Raw genomic sequence first — 10,144 nt, 5'->3', positions numbered from 1 at the left:
TCCCTTAGAGCTGTGTGTGCACGTGTTCATGCACGAGTACTCCTGTATGCAGCCCAGCCAGGCTGGCTGGAGAGGAACCTCTTGAGAGACAGAGTGGGTCAAGCCCATGCTTTGTGCTCACTGCTCAGTTATGTCCACTCTTGGATTTATCTCTTCTTCTTTACGTAATGCCCTTCCTCCTACTGGCATTCCCTCTTGCCATCCCTTTGTTTAGAATATTCCAGATATCTAATCAGCAGGCAACAGTCATGGGTGAGCTGTGTGACCCTAACACCATGCCATGAGTACCTACCTTGCTTCTGCTCCATGACATCAACTCCCAGCCCATGCAGACAGCTGACATTGCTGGAGTGTGATAACCAATCTGTGCACCTCAAGGACCCAGCTGAAGGTGCTTGAACTGGAAGGAGCCTCCAAAGGCCAGGGCTGCACTCTCTGCATTTGCTGTTTTGTCAGAGTCCCATTTGCATCCCTCCCTTCCTCATTAACCTGACCTCTCTTTTCTACAGAACATGGACAACCTCCATGCCCAGTGGTGCACCCCATAACTCAGGTGAAATGTCAGTGAATTCAATTATGCCCAATGGCTTCCAAGCTTTTGTTAATGTTCAGCCTCCTTATGTCCCTGTGTTTGGACACTGCTGATATCAAGCAGAAGCTATGCAGGGGTTGGATATGAAAAATCAGAGTGACCAGAAGAAGAGAAACATCTTCTTCCCTCATGAGAACTGTTTAAAGGGTTGGCTGAGGTGCAGCCATTCAGGGAACTACTTCATCATTCCAGACTTTCAAACAGGACCTGCTCTTTTAGTCACCAAACTCGACAATAAAACTCCCTCAGTAGAAGAACAAGAGGGCACCTTTCGTTCCTGAGGTGGAGTCAGAGATTAACTAAACAAGCTCACTGTGCACTCCCTCTACAAATATTCTACACTGCTTGCAGAGCTCTTCCCCCAGAAAACCGATCCCACACACATTGCACAGCCCCTCCTGCCTCAGCCATATCCAAATGCAAGCAGCAGGGGCTCTTCCTGCCTTACCTTTGAGCAAGAGGTGCCCTCTCAGAGCAGAATGTCCGACCTCTCCGTGGCATCCTGACCAGGCTGTTGTTCTGAGCTGAATTTTGTTCTGCTTCTGGAGCTGGGGTGGTCTGCAGCCCCAACAATGAGCTTTCACAGGATCACAGAAGGTTAGGAGTTGGAAGGGACCTCCAAAGATCATCCAGTCCAAGCCCCCTGCCAGAGCAGGAGCACCCAGGGCAGGTCATGCAGAACACATCCACATGGGTCTTGAAAGTCTCCAGAGAAGGAGACTCCACAACCTCTCTGGGCAGCCTGCTCCAGGGCTCTGTCACCCTCACAGTGAACAAGTTTTTCCTTCTGTTCCTGTGGCACCTCCTCTGCTCCAGCTTGCCCCCAGTGCCCCTTGTCCTGTCATTAGACATCCCTGAGCAGAGCCTGGCTCCAGCCCTGCACATCTTTATCCCCAGCAATGAGGGCAGCCCTCAAGCTTCTCTGCTCCAAGCCCCAGCTGCCTCCGCCAGGCCTCACAGGGAGATGTTCCACTGCCTGCAGCAGCTTTGTGGTTCTGGGATGGACTCTCTCAAGCAGTTCCCTGAGGTCCTTCTTGAACTGAGGGTCCCAGAACTGGACACAATATTCCAGCTGTGGCCTCACCAGAGATTGCTTTCTGCAAGTGCATTCGAAAAAGCTGCAGAAGCTCACTGGCAGAAGAGGAAATTTGGTCTTTAAAGCACCATTAACACAGAGTCATTCAAAAAGGACTGGAAAGGTCCCCACCATGGCTGCCTGGTGACCTGAGATGAGACACCAAGGAGGAAGCTAATCAGTGACAGTGGAGCCAGGTCACATTTACATCATGGAAAAGGACTTGTGCATTTGAGTAAAATGCTCAACTCCTTCCATGTGACCCCTGAGGGGTGCAGAGAGCTCCTTTGGTCTCATTAAGAACATTCATTCACTTTCTGTTCCTTTTCAGGTTTCCCTACCAGCCACCACAACTCATTCTCATTTCCCAGCCTGCTGTCACTTCCCTGCAGGAGAGGCAATTTCCCTGGCAACACCTACCTGGGTGGGCCACACGTTCAAGGTTGTTTTAAGGCAAGCATTGTCTCCTGCTTTGTGCTGGCACTCAGCCACAGGAAGCCCCTCTGTACTTTGCCAGCTCAGAGTGGCTGTGGCACCTAGGGGCATGGTTCAAGGGTCATGGTGGCATTGGGTGGGTGGCTGGCTGAACCCAGTGATCTCAGAGGCTTTTCCAACCCAAACAGTGCTCTGAGTCTATGAAATGCATGACAGTGCTGAAGGTTGGTGCCAGAGGCTGGGTGCCAGAGCACCCTGGGGTAGTATCCTCTAGGCTCCGTTTGCCAGCAGCTTGGCACTGCTCATCCAAAAATGAGCAGCCTGGCATCCTCTTGAGTTCCCAAATCTACAGCCTGGCATCCTCTTGAGATCCCAAATCTACAGCCTGGGATCCTTTTTAGACTGCATGCCAATTGGTGACAGGGCAGAGTGGAAATTTTCATTACATAGAAACCTGAGGGCAAAACTGAAAGTTAAGGAGTGATGAATGTGCAGTGCCAGCAAACCCACCCTTCCTGTCTGCTTGGGGTAAGAGTTTGGCCACATTCAGTCAGAAACAAAATCCCCTCCTCAGCCACCCCGTGCAAAATTCCAGCCTTTGCACATTGCAGACATTGATGAGGAAATGAAGGAGGGGCAAAGCAATCAGACAACCAATTACCAGATCTCTCTGTGCCTGGATGCACGTTGCCTCGGGCAGAAACCCTGCTGAGTCACCGGCAGGATCATCAGCCCGGGCAGAAAAGGCTGCAACTGGCAGATTAAAGCCATAAAGTCAAGCAGCAAGTGGCAGTTCACTGAGTGTAGAACCCAGGGCCCTGCCTCTGGCTGGGCTGCAGGTGTGCTGGGCTGGGTGCTGGGCTCTAGGCTGGGTGCTGGGCTCTAGGCTGGGTGCCCCACACTCCTTGACAAGCTGGGCTTGTTCAGCCTGGAGAAGACTCCAGGGGAACCTCAGAGCTGCCTTCCAATAGCTGAAGGGATCCTACAGGAAGGCTGCAGAGAGACTCTTCATGAGGGTGTCTGAAGACAGGACAAGGGGGAATGGTTTCAAGCTGAGGGAGAGAAGGGTTAGGCTGGAGCTGAGGAAGAAGTTCTTCAGTACAAGGGTTGTGAGACTCTGGCACAGGCTGCCCAGGGAAGCTGTGGCTACCTCCTCCCTGGGGGTGTTCAAGGCCAGGCTGGATGAGGCACTGAGCAGCTGAGTCTAGACACAATATTCCAGAGGTGGCCTCACCAGGGCAGAGCAGAGGGGCAGGAGAACCTCTCTCAGCCTACTCAGCACAGCCCTTCTAATCCCCCCCAGGATGCCACTGGCTTTCTTGGCCACAAGGGCACATTGGTGGCTCATGGGCATCCTGTTGTCCAGGATCAGCTGTGATCTCCAGAGAAGGATGGATCCTCATCCAATTGTGTGTTCCCTCAGGGAGGGAGGATCATGAAACTGAATCTGAAGGGGATAAAATCAGGACATACATCACTGTGTCTTCTGAAAGTGTGCCACCTCCTCAGCCATGCCACCCAGCATCTGCTTGCTTTATGAAGCCACTGGGAGAGATCCTCCTGCCCTAAAACACCTGTGATGGTGGTTTGCTGTGAGTGCAAGAATGGATTCACAAGACATCAGCAACTCCTTACCAAACCACTCTCCTGCTGGGCCCTTCGCAATGTGTGCAGCAGTTGCAACCCCTGGGGCAGCTGCCCTGCTTAGCAGGGAGAAAGAATCATTTGGGCATCTTGGGCAGCAGCTCCAAAAGGTCTTCAAATGGCTCCACTGAAGAGCCCCCATCAAACAAAAGGGAGCTATTCAAACTCTGCTCCTCATGTTCACCCTGTCTGCCTTCCCAGCAGTCCTATCTCTACCCAGAGCTCTGTAATTTTTCTCTGCTCTAAATGACCACCAGGGAACTTTTCTTCTCAACAACTGCCTCACATTTCTGTGTCAGTTCTGCCCCACTTTGCTTATCTGCTTGACAAGAGCAGGGGTTAAATGTGTGGATTGATCAAGGAGGAAACAGCCAGGGGAACATTCCCCACAGCTAGAAAAGCCAGCTCCCAATCTGCTGCCCCCCTGCTGCCCAGCCTTTTGCACCCGCTCTGCCCAGAGCTTTGCACTGCTGCTAAGCCCACAAGCCCTGCCTGCAATCCCCAAGCTCCAAGAGTTCTCTGCCCATGCCTTTGGCCTCTACTGGAAGGGCTGAAACAGTTGCAGTAGACCTCCTGTGCTTATCTTTATTGCTGACCTCTAAGTTTCTCCTTTGCACCAGCCGTTAATCTGCCCCATGCCCCCCACCCTGCACACTCAGTTGTCAAACTCTGGTCAGCAGAGCTCAACCTACATCAAACCCCTGCCTGTTCAGCTGCTTTCCATTGTTTCCTGGAAGCAGCCAGGGGTTTTCTCAGGCAGCTTTATGGCTCTGCTTTATGACCCTTTTTTGACTGTTTGCATTGTTTTTAATGACTCCTTGCAAAGCACTGCAGTTCAGGCAGCCTTGCCCCAGCCTGCACAACTTCCCATCTCTGGGAAAATAACATCCTGGTTTCCAACCTCTCAGGTCAATTCACCTTCCCTCGTAGAGGGAGGAAGAAAAACCCAGGCTGGAGGGTTTGTGGTAGTGAGCTTACAGCTCCTTCACTAGCCCCCAGGCCCCAGAGCAGAAGGCCCTGCTCAGCCTGGGTACTTCACTGCTGAGTGACAGAGAGAGTAAGGGTTTTTTTTGGTCCAAAGCACGAGTTTGCCTCACCTTGTTTTGTTAAGGATTGATTCTGGCTTGCTCATCCGAAAGCTGGCAGAGGGGGATGCAAGGGGAATTTTCTGTGACTGTCCAAGACTGTGAGGTTAAAGCAGCTCAGGAGAGCCTCTGTCCAGCACCAGCTGAAAACCACTATGGCATTTCCTCCTTTCCTCATGTACCAGCTCCTAGGACTCAATAATAAGCTGAGCACTCTCCAGAAGAACAGGTTGTTCATCTTCCTTGTGGGGCTTTTGGGAACCAATATTGCCTGCACTTCCATGAAGTGTTTAAGTCCTTACCCAATATAGCATCTCCCATCCTGACTTCCTCCCAGCTTTCTGGTTTGTTTTACCCTTTGAATCACAGAATGGTTTGGGTGGGAAGGGACCTCCAGAGCTCATCCAGTCCAATCCCCTCTGCTGTCAGCAGGGACATCCTCAACTAGATCAGGCTGCCCAGACCCCTGTTAAGAATATCTCCAGGGATGGAGCCCCAAACACCTCCCCAGGCAACCTGTTTCAGTGTTCCACCACCCTCATGGTGCAGAACTTGTTATTAGAATAGAATTAACCAGGTTGGAAAGGACCTGAGAGATCATCCAGTCCAACCTCTCACCCAGCACCATCTGATCAACTCAACCATGGCACCAAGTGCCTCATCCAGGCTCTTCTTAAACACCTCCAGGGATGGTGACTCCACCACCTCCCTGGGCAGCACATCCCAAGGGCCAATCTCTCTTACTGGGAAGAACTTCTTCCTAACCTCCAGCCTAAACCTCCCCTGGCACAGCTTGAGACTGTGTCCTCTTGTTCTGGTGCTGCTTGCCTGGGAGAAGAGACCAACCCCCACCTGGCTACAACTTCCCTTCAGGGAGTTTAGACAGCAAGAAGGTCACCCCTGAGCCTCTTCTTCTGCAGGCTAAGCAACCCCAGCTCCCTCAGCCTCTCCTCACAGGGCTGTGCCCCAGAACCCTCCCCAGCTTTGTTCCCAACATCCAATCTAAATCTCCTCTTCTCTCATTCCAAACCATTGCCCCTGGTGCCATCCCTTTGGGTCTTTGCAAACAGCCTCTCTGCAGCCTTCTTGTATCCCCCTTCAGGTACTGGAAGGTCTCCTGGACCTACTGGAAGGTCTGCTGGACCTACTGGAAGGCTGCTATTAGGTCTCCCTGGAGCCTTCTCTTCTCCAGGCTGAACACCCTGGTAAGCAGTTCATAGAATCACAGAACGGTTTGGGTTGGAAGGGACCTTCAAAAGTCATCCAATCCAACCCCCTGTGCATTGCCTTTGCTCTTCTAGAGCAAGGCAGAATGTGACAGAACATAGAAGCAAGATCTGTGTCCCCCAGCTTGGCCTTTAGCAGCCTCTGTGGATTCCAGAGGTTCTTGGGAGTGTTTCACCCTCCTGCAGAGCCAAGTTTCATAATCATGAGCTGGGATTTCTTTCAGATGCAAAACTGTAAACACTTTCTAAATAGTAAATAAATAACCACCCCCCACCCCCACCTCTGGTACAATCAAATCAGCCAGGTCCTGTTGGGTCTGATATCCAATCCCCTCCTTTCAAAGAGGCTTTGTTAGCTTAAAAAGTTTATGGCTGTGTTTCTCTCCCAGCCAGACATGGGTTTCTTTCAAGTTCCTGCTCCTCCTGTGTACATTCCCTGTGTTATGACATCAGTTATAAAACCTGCACCTTGCTTTCTGAATTGCCTTTGAGGATAACAAACGAGTTGGAGGGCAGGGACTGCCTCTCTCCATCCCTTGGGTTTCATAATGCACACTGGATGCCTTTTGACTGCAGCCAATCAGCCAGAGAGGAGCAGCCTCGGTGGGGTGCAGGCAGGATGATGTCCCTGGGGAGCAGGATTTGGTGATCTCTGTGTTTCAACTGTGCTTCTGAAATGGTTGTGAACTGATCATTACCATTGTAGCACCTTCCTAACTCAGAGTCATGCTAGCAGGGGAATAAGCATTTTACTGCCACACCAGCCAGAGAGCTGCTCTGTGCACTGCAACCAGCAGGAGGGTGGTGAACACAACGCTGGGAGTGGGAGCAAATGAGTGCCAGAGAGGATCAGGTAGGTTAAGAGCTCTCACTGGTTATGAAAAGCCCAAAACAACAGCACTGAGATCCTCCAGAAGTTGCTGGTTATTCTTGACTTGCAGTCACAAGTGTGCATCACTGTGCAGACAGTGAACTAGAGGCCTCCCATGCAATCTAAACAAACCAGACAGGGCATGGAACAGTCCAGAGATGTGATGAGCCCAGAAGGCTCCCAAGCCAAGAGGTGTGATGAGCCCAGAAGGCTCCCAAGGCAAGAGGTGTGATCAGCCCAGAAGGCTCCCAAGGCAAGAGGTGTGATGAGCCCAGAAGGCTCCCAAGCTAAGAGATGTGATGAGCCCAGAAGGCTCCCAAGCTAAGAGGTGTGATCAGCCCAGAAACCTCCCAAGCCAAGAGATGTGATGAGGCCAGAAGGCTCCCAAGTCAAGAGGTGTGATGAGGCCAGAAGACTCCCAAGGCAAGAGGTGTGATCAGCCCAGAAGGCTCCCAAGGCAAGAGGTGTGATCAGCCCAGAAGGCTCCCAAGCTAAGCACCTAAATAAAGCAATCTGAGAACTACTGTTGAAAATCTTAGCCATAAAGCTGCAACCTACTCTGGGAGACCTTTCCAGCTAAGAGAGGACAAACTACAGAGCTCTTTGGGGAAAGAAGTCCCCAGGACTCAGTGGGTGTCCTCACTCTGCCCTGCAAACTGTGGTTATTGAAGGCAGCATTTTGTGACTTCTTAGAAGAGGACTGCACATCAAAAAACCAAAAGTGAAAGCAGCCCTTGCAGTTGCACAAGCATGGAAACCAAAATACTCTATTTTTAGGCATGAAAAATCATTCCCCAGATTGGTATCAGGGAGGTGTCTCCAGCAAATACATCATGACAGAATTCCTTCCAGACTACTAACTTCTGTTTGCCATCTTCCTTCTTCCTTGTTCCATACTACCTGGCCTTTGAGGATGAAATGGCTACTGGGAAAATCGAGGCAAGAGAGCTCCAGATGCTCTGCTCCTCAACTTTTAGACATCAAGCACAATTGTGAGGAAGGCAGAAAACAGCCTTCAAAGGATAGGGTGGGTTTCACAAAGCTCGTGTGTGTGTGTGCTCTGACTAATCCCAGGCTGAAAGGAGCACTTGATGAGCAGCCTATACCTCAGTTAACACTCTTTCATAAAGCCTGGCTTGACAGAGGCATAAAGATAAATTCACCAAATAACAGAAAAGTTGAAAGATGCTGCAGCTGGCTCCTGCCCAAGAAGAAATCCGGCAGGGAGGAGTGGAAGGAGGCAGCTCCCCAGGGGAGCAGTGCAGGGCAGCACCAAGCTGTGCTCACGTGTTAGTGACCTGTGCTGCAGCACAGCTCAGCACCAAGACCCTGCTCCCGTTCCAGCAAACGCATCCTGCTTGGGGTGGCACTGATGGGCACTGCCATGTGGAGCATAAAGCTCTAAAGACTCCTCCTCACACTTCAGGGTGAAGGACTCCCACCACGAGTGAGTGCCTCTGGCTCCCCACTGCCCTGCTGCCAGGTTGGTTTGCATCTTATCAGACCTCTATAGGAAGGACCAATTTATAACAGCAAGTTCAGGCAAGAAACTGTTTCTCTTGATAAAAGATCACAGTGTCTGCTCTTTGTTTCCCTCAGCAAAGGCATGCATGCCTGTTCCTTACAGTAAAGACCACTTCCTTATGGCACCTGAAAGGGAGCCAAACACCAGAGAAGAGGCAGTTTTGTCTAGCATCAAACTCCTCAGCTCACGTGTCTCTGGACAAAAAGCAATGCTGTGACATAAACTGAGTGGGAAAAGAAAAGAAGAGGAGTTTACAGAGTGCTGAATGTAAAGAATGATGCACAGAATATTCAGTTACTGACAAATGGCACTAAGCAAAGCCTGGCTTGGGGGGGGAGCATTCTCTTCAGTGCCCACAGGGCTCAAATGGCTTTCAGCAGTGAGAGTGAAATCAGTAGCACTTGTCACAGAAGAATGTGATCAGAATGACACACCTCCCCCCTGAAGCAGGTGACATGCAGAACGTGCTCCTGGACTGGAGGCACAGCAGAAATGGACAACATTCCCTATGTCAGAACCCAACATGAACAAACTTGAAAGAGAGAAAGATTTCCACTACAGCTTCTCCAGGAGGCTCCAAGGCTGGCAACGGCAGAGGGAGACTCCAGAACCTGCCTGTGGGCTTCAGAACAAGAAGCTGAGCAGCAGAACACATCAGCTAAGGCACTACCATTCCTCTCAGCATGCTGCATGTGTGATGTGCACATCACTTCCACACCGTTTCTGCTTCAGCTTCCCACTGCTCTGTACAGAGCCCAGACAAAGCAGAGCACCCAATCTGGTTCTGTCCTTAGGCTGCATGCTGCCAAGTCTACAACCTGGAGCCAGTGACCAATTTCCCCCCATTTCCCTTCACTAGTACATGACCCAAATGAAATTATTCTCCTGTTTCTCCCAACTGTCTTTTCCTTCTCCTAATATTTGTTTTGCCTAGCAAGCCTCCAGTGAAAGCCTCTCTCTGGTTTAGCAGAGTTGACACAACCTTTGAACAGCTACCTCTGTTCAACTCCTCTAACTGTAGATGAGGAGTTATTGATTCAAGGCCTTACAGTAACCAGCTGCAAAACTGTTGCTTCCAGCCTGTAATTATTACATTTATGTAAACACCACGGGGCCTGCAGGCTAACAATAGCCAGGTGCTATCACTCCACACTGAAAGTGATGCTGGTAACTACAGGAGTGCTTATCAGAGTGCCAACTGGGGCTTTGACATGCCCTTCTGATGGGCCCTTAATCATTCTGCCTATCAACAGTCCACTCACTTACCAGAACTGGCATGGTACAGCAACGGGTTCCTCATTTCAGCCAAGAGAAGCACACCCCTGTGAGTAGCTTTGTCCCTTCTTACTGACATTCAGCTTTTGTTGTATCAACAGTTTACAGAGCACTGCAAGCTTTTTGCTTTGCAACTTTGCACCAGTGCTTGCAGCACCCAACACAGCCTCTGGCTTCCTTTGCACCCAACATCCTTCTCTGCAGAGATTCCAGGTGGCTGACTATGGGAACACAGAGGCACCAACCTGTTTGGTGTTATCTCCTTTGCAGCTGCCATCAGGGAACGGTGGAAGAGGCTGAGCAACCAAGAGTGCTCCCCTGGGAGCAGCAGGAATGAAGCTACACCTGGAACCATGCAACTCTCTCCTGCAGTGGGCCCTGCTAGAGCCACTGGCAGCTAAGCAATTAACACAGGG

Source organism: Melanerpes formicivorus, unplaced genomic scaffold (genome assembly GCF_026170545.1).
Source record: "Melanerpes formicivorus ecotype bairdi unplaced genomic scaffold, bMelFor1.0.p_v2 SCAF_29, whole genome shotgun sequence".
NCBI lineage: Eukaryota > Metazoa > Chordata > Aves > Piciformes > Picidae > Melanerpes > Melanerpes formicivorus.
The sequence above is the reverse complement of the archived record's forward strand: the minus strand, read 5'-3'. Positions refer to the sequence as shown.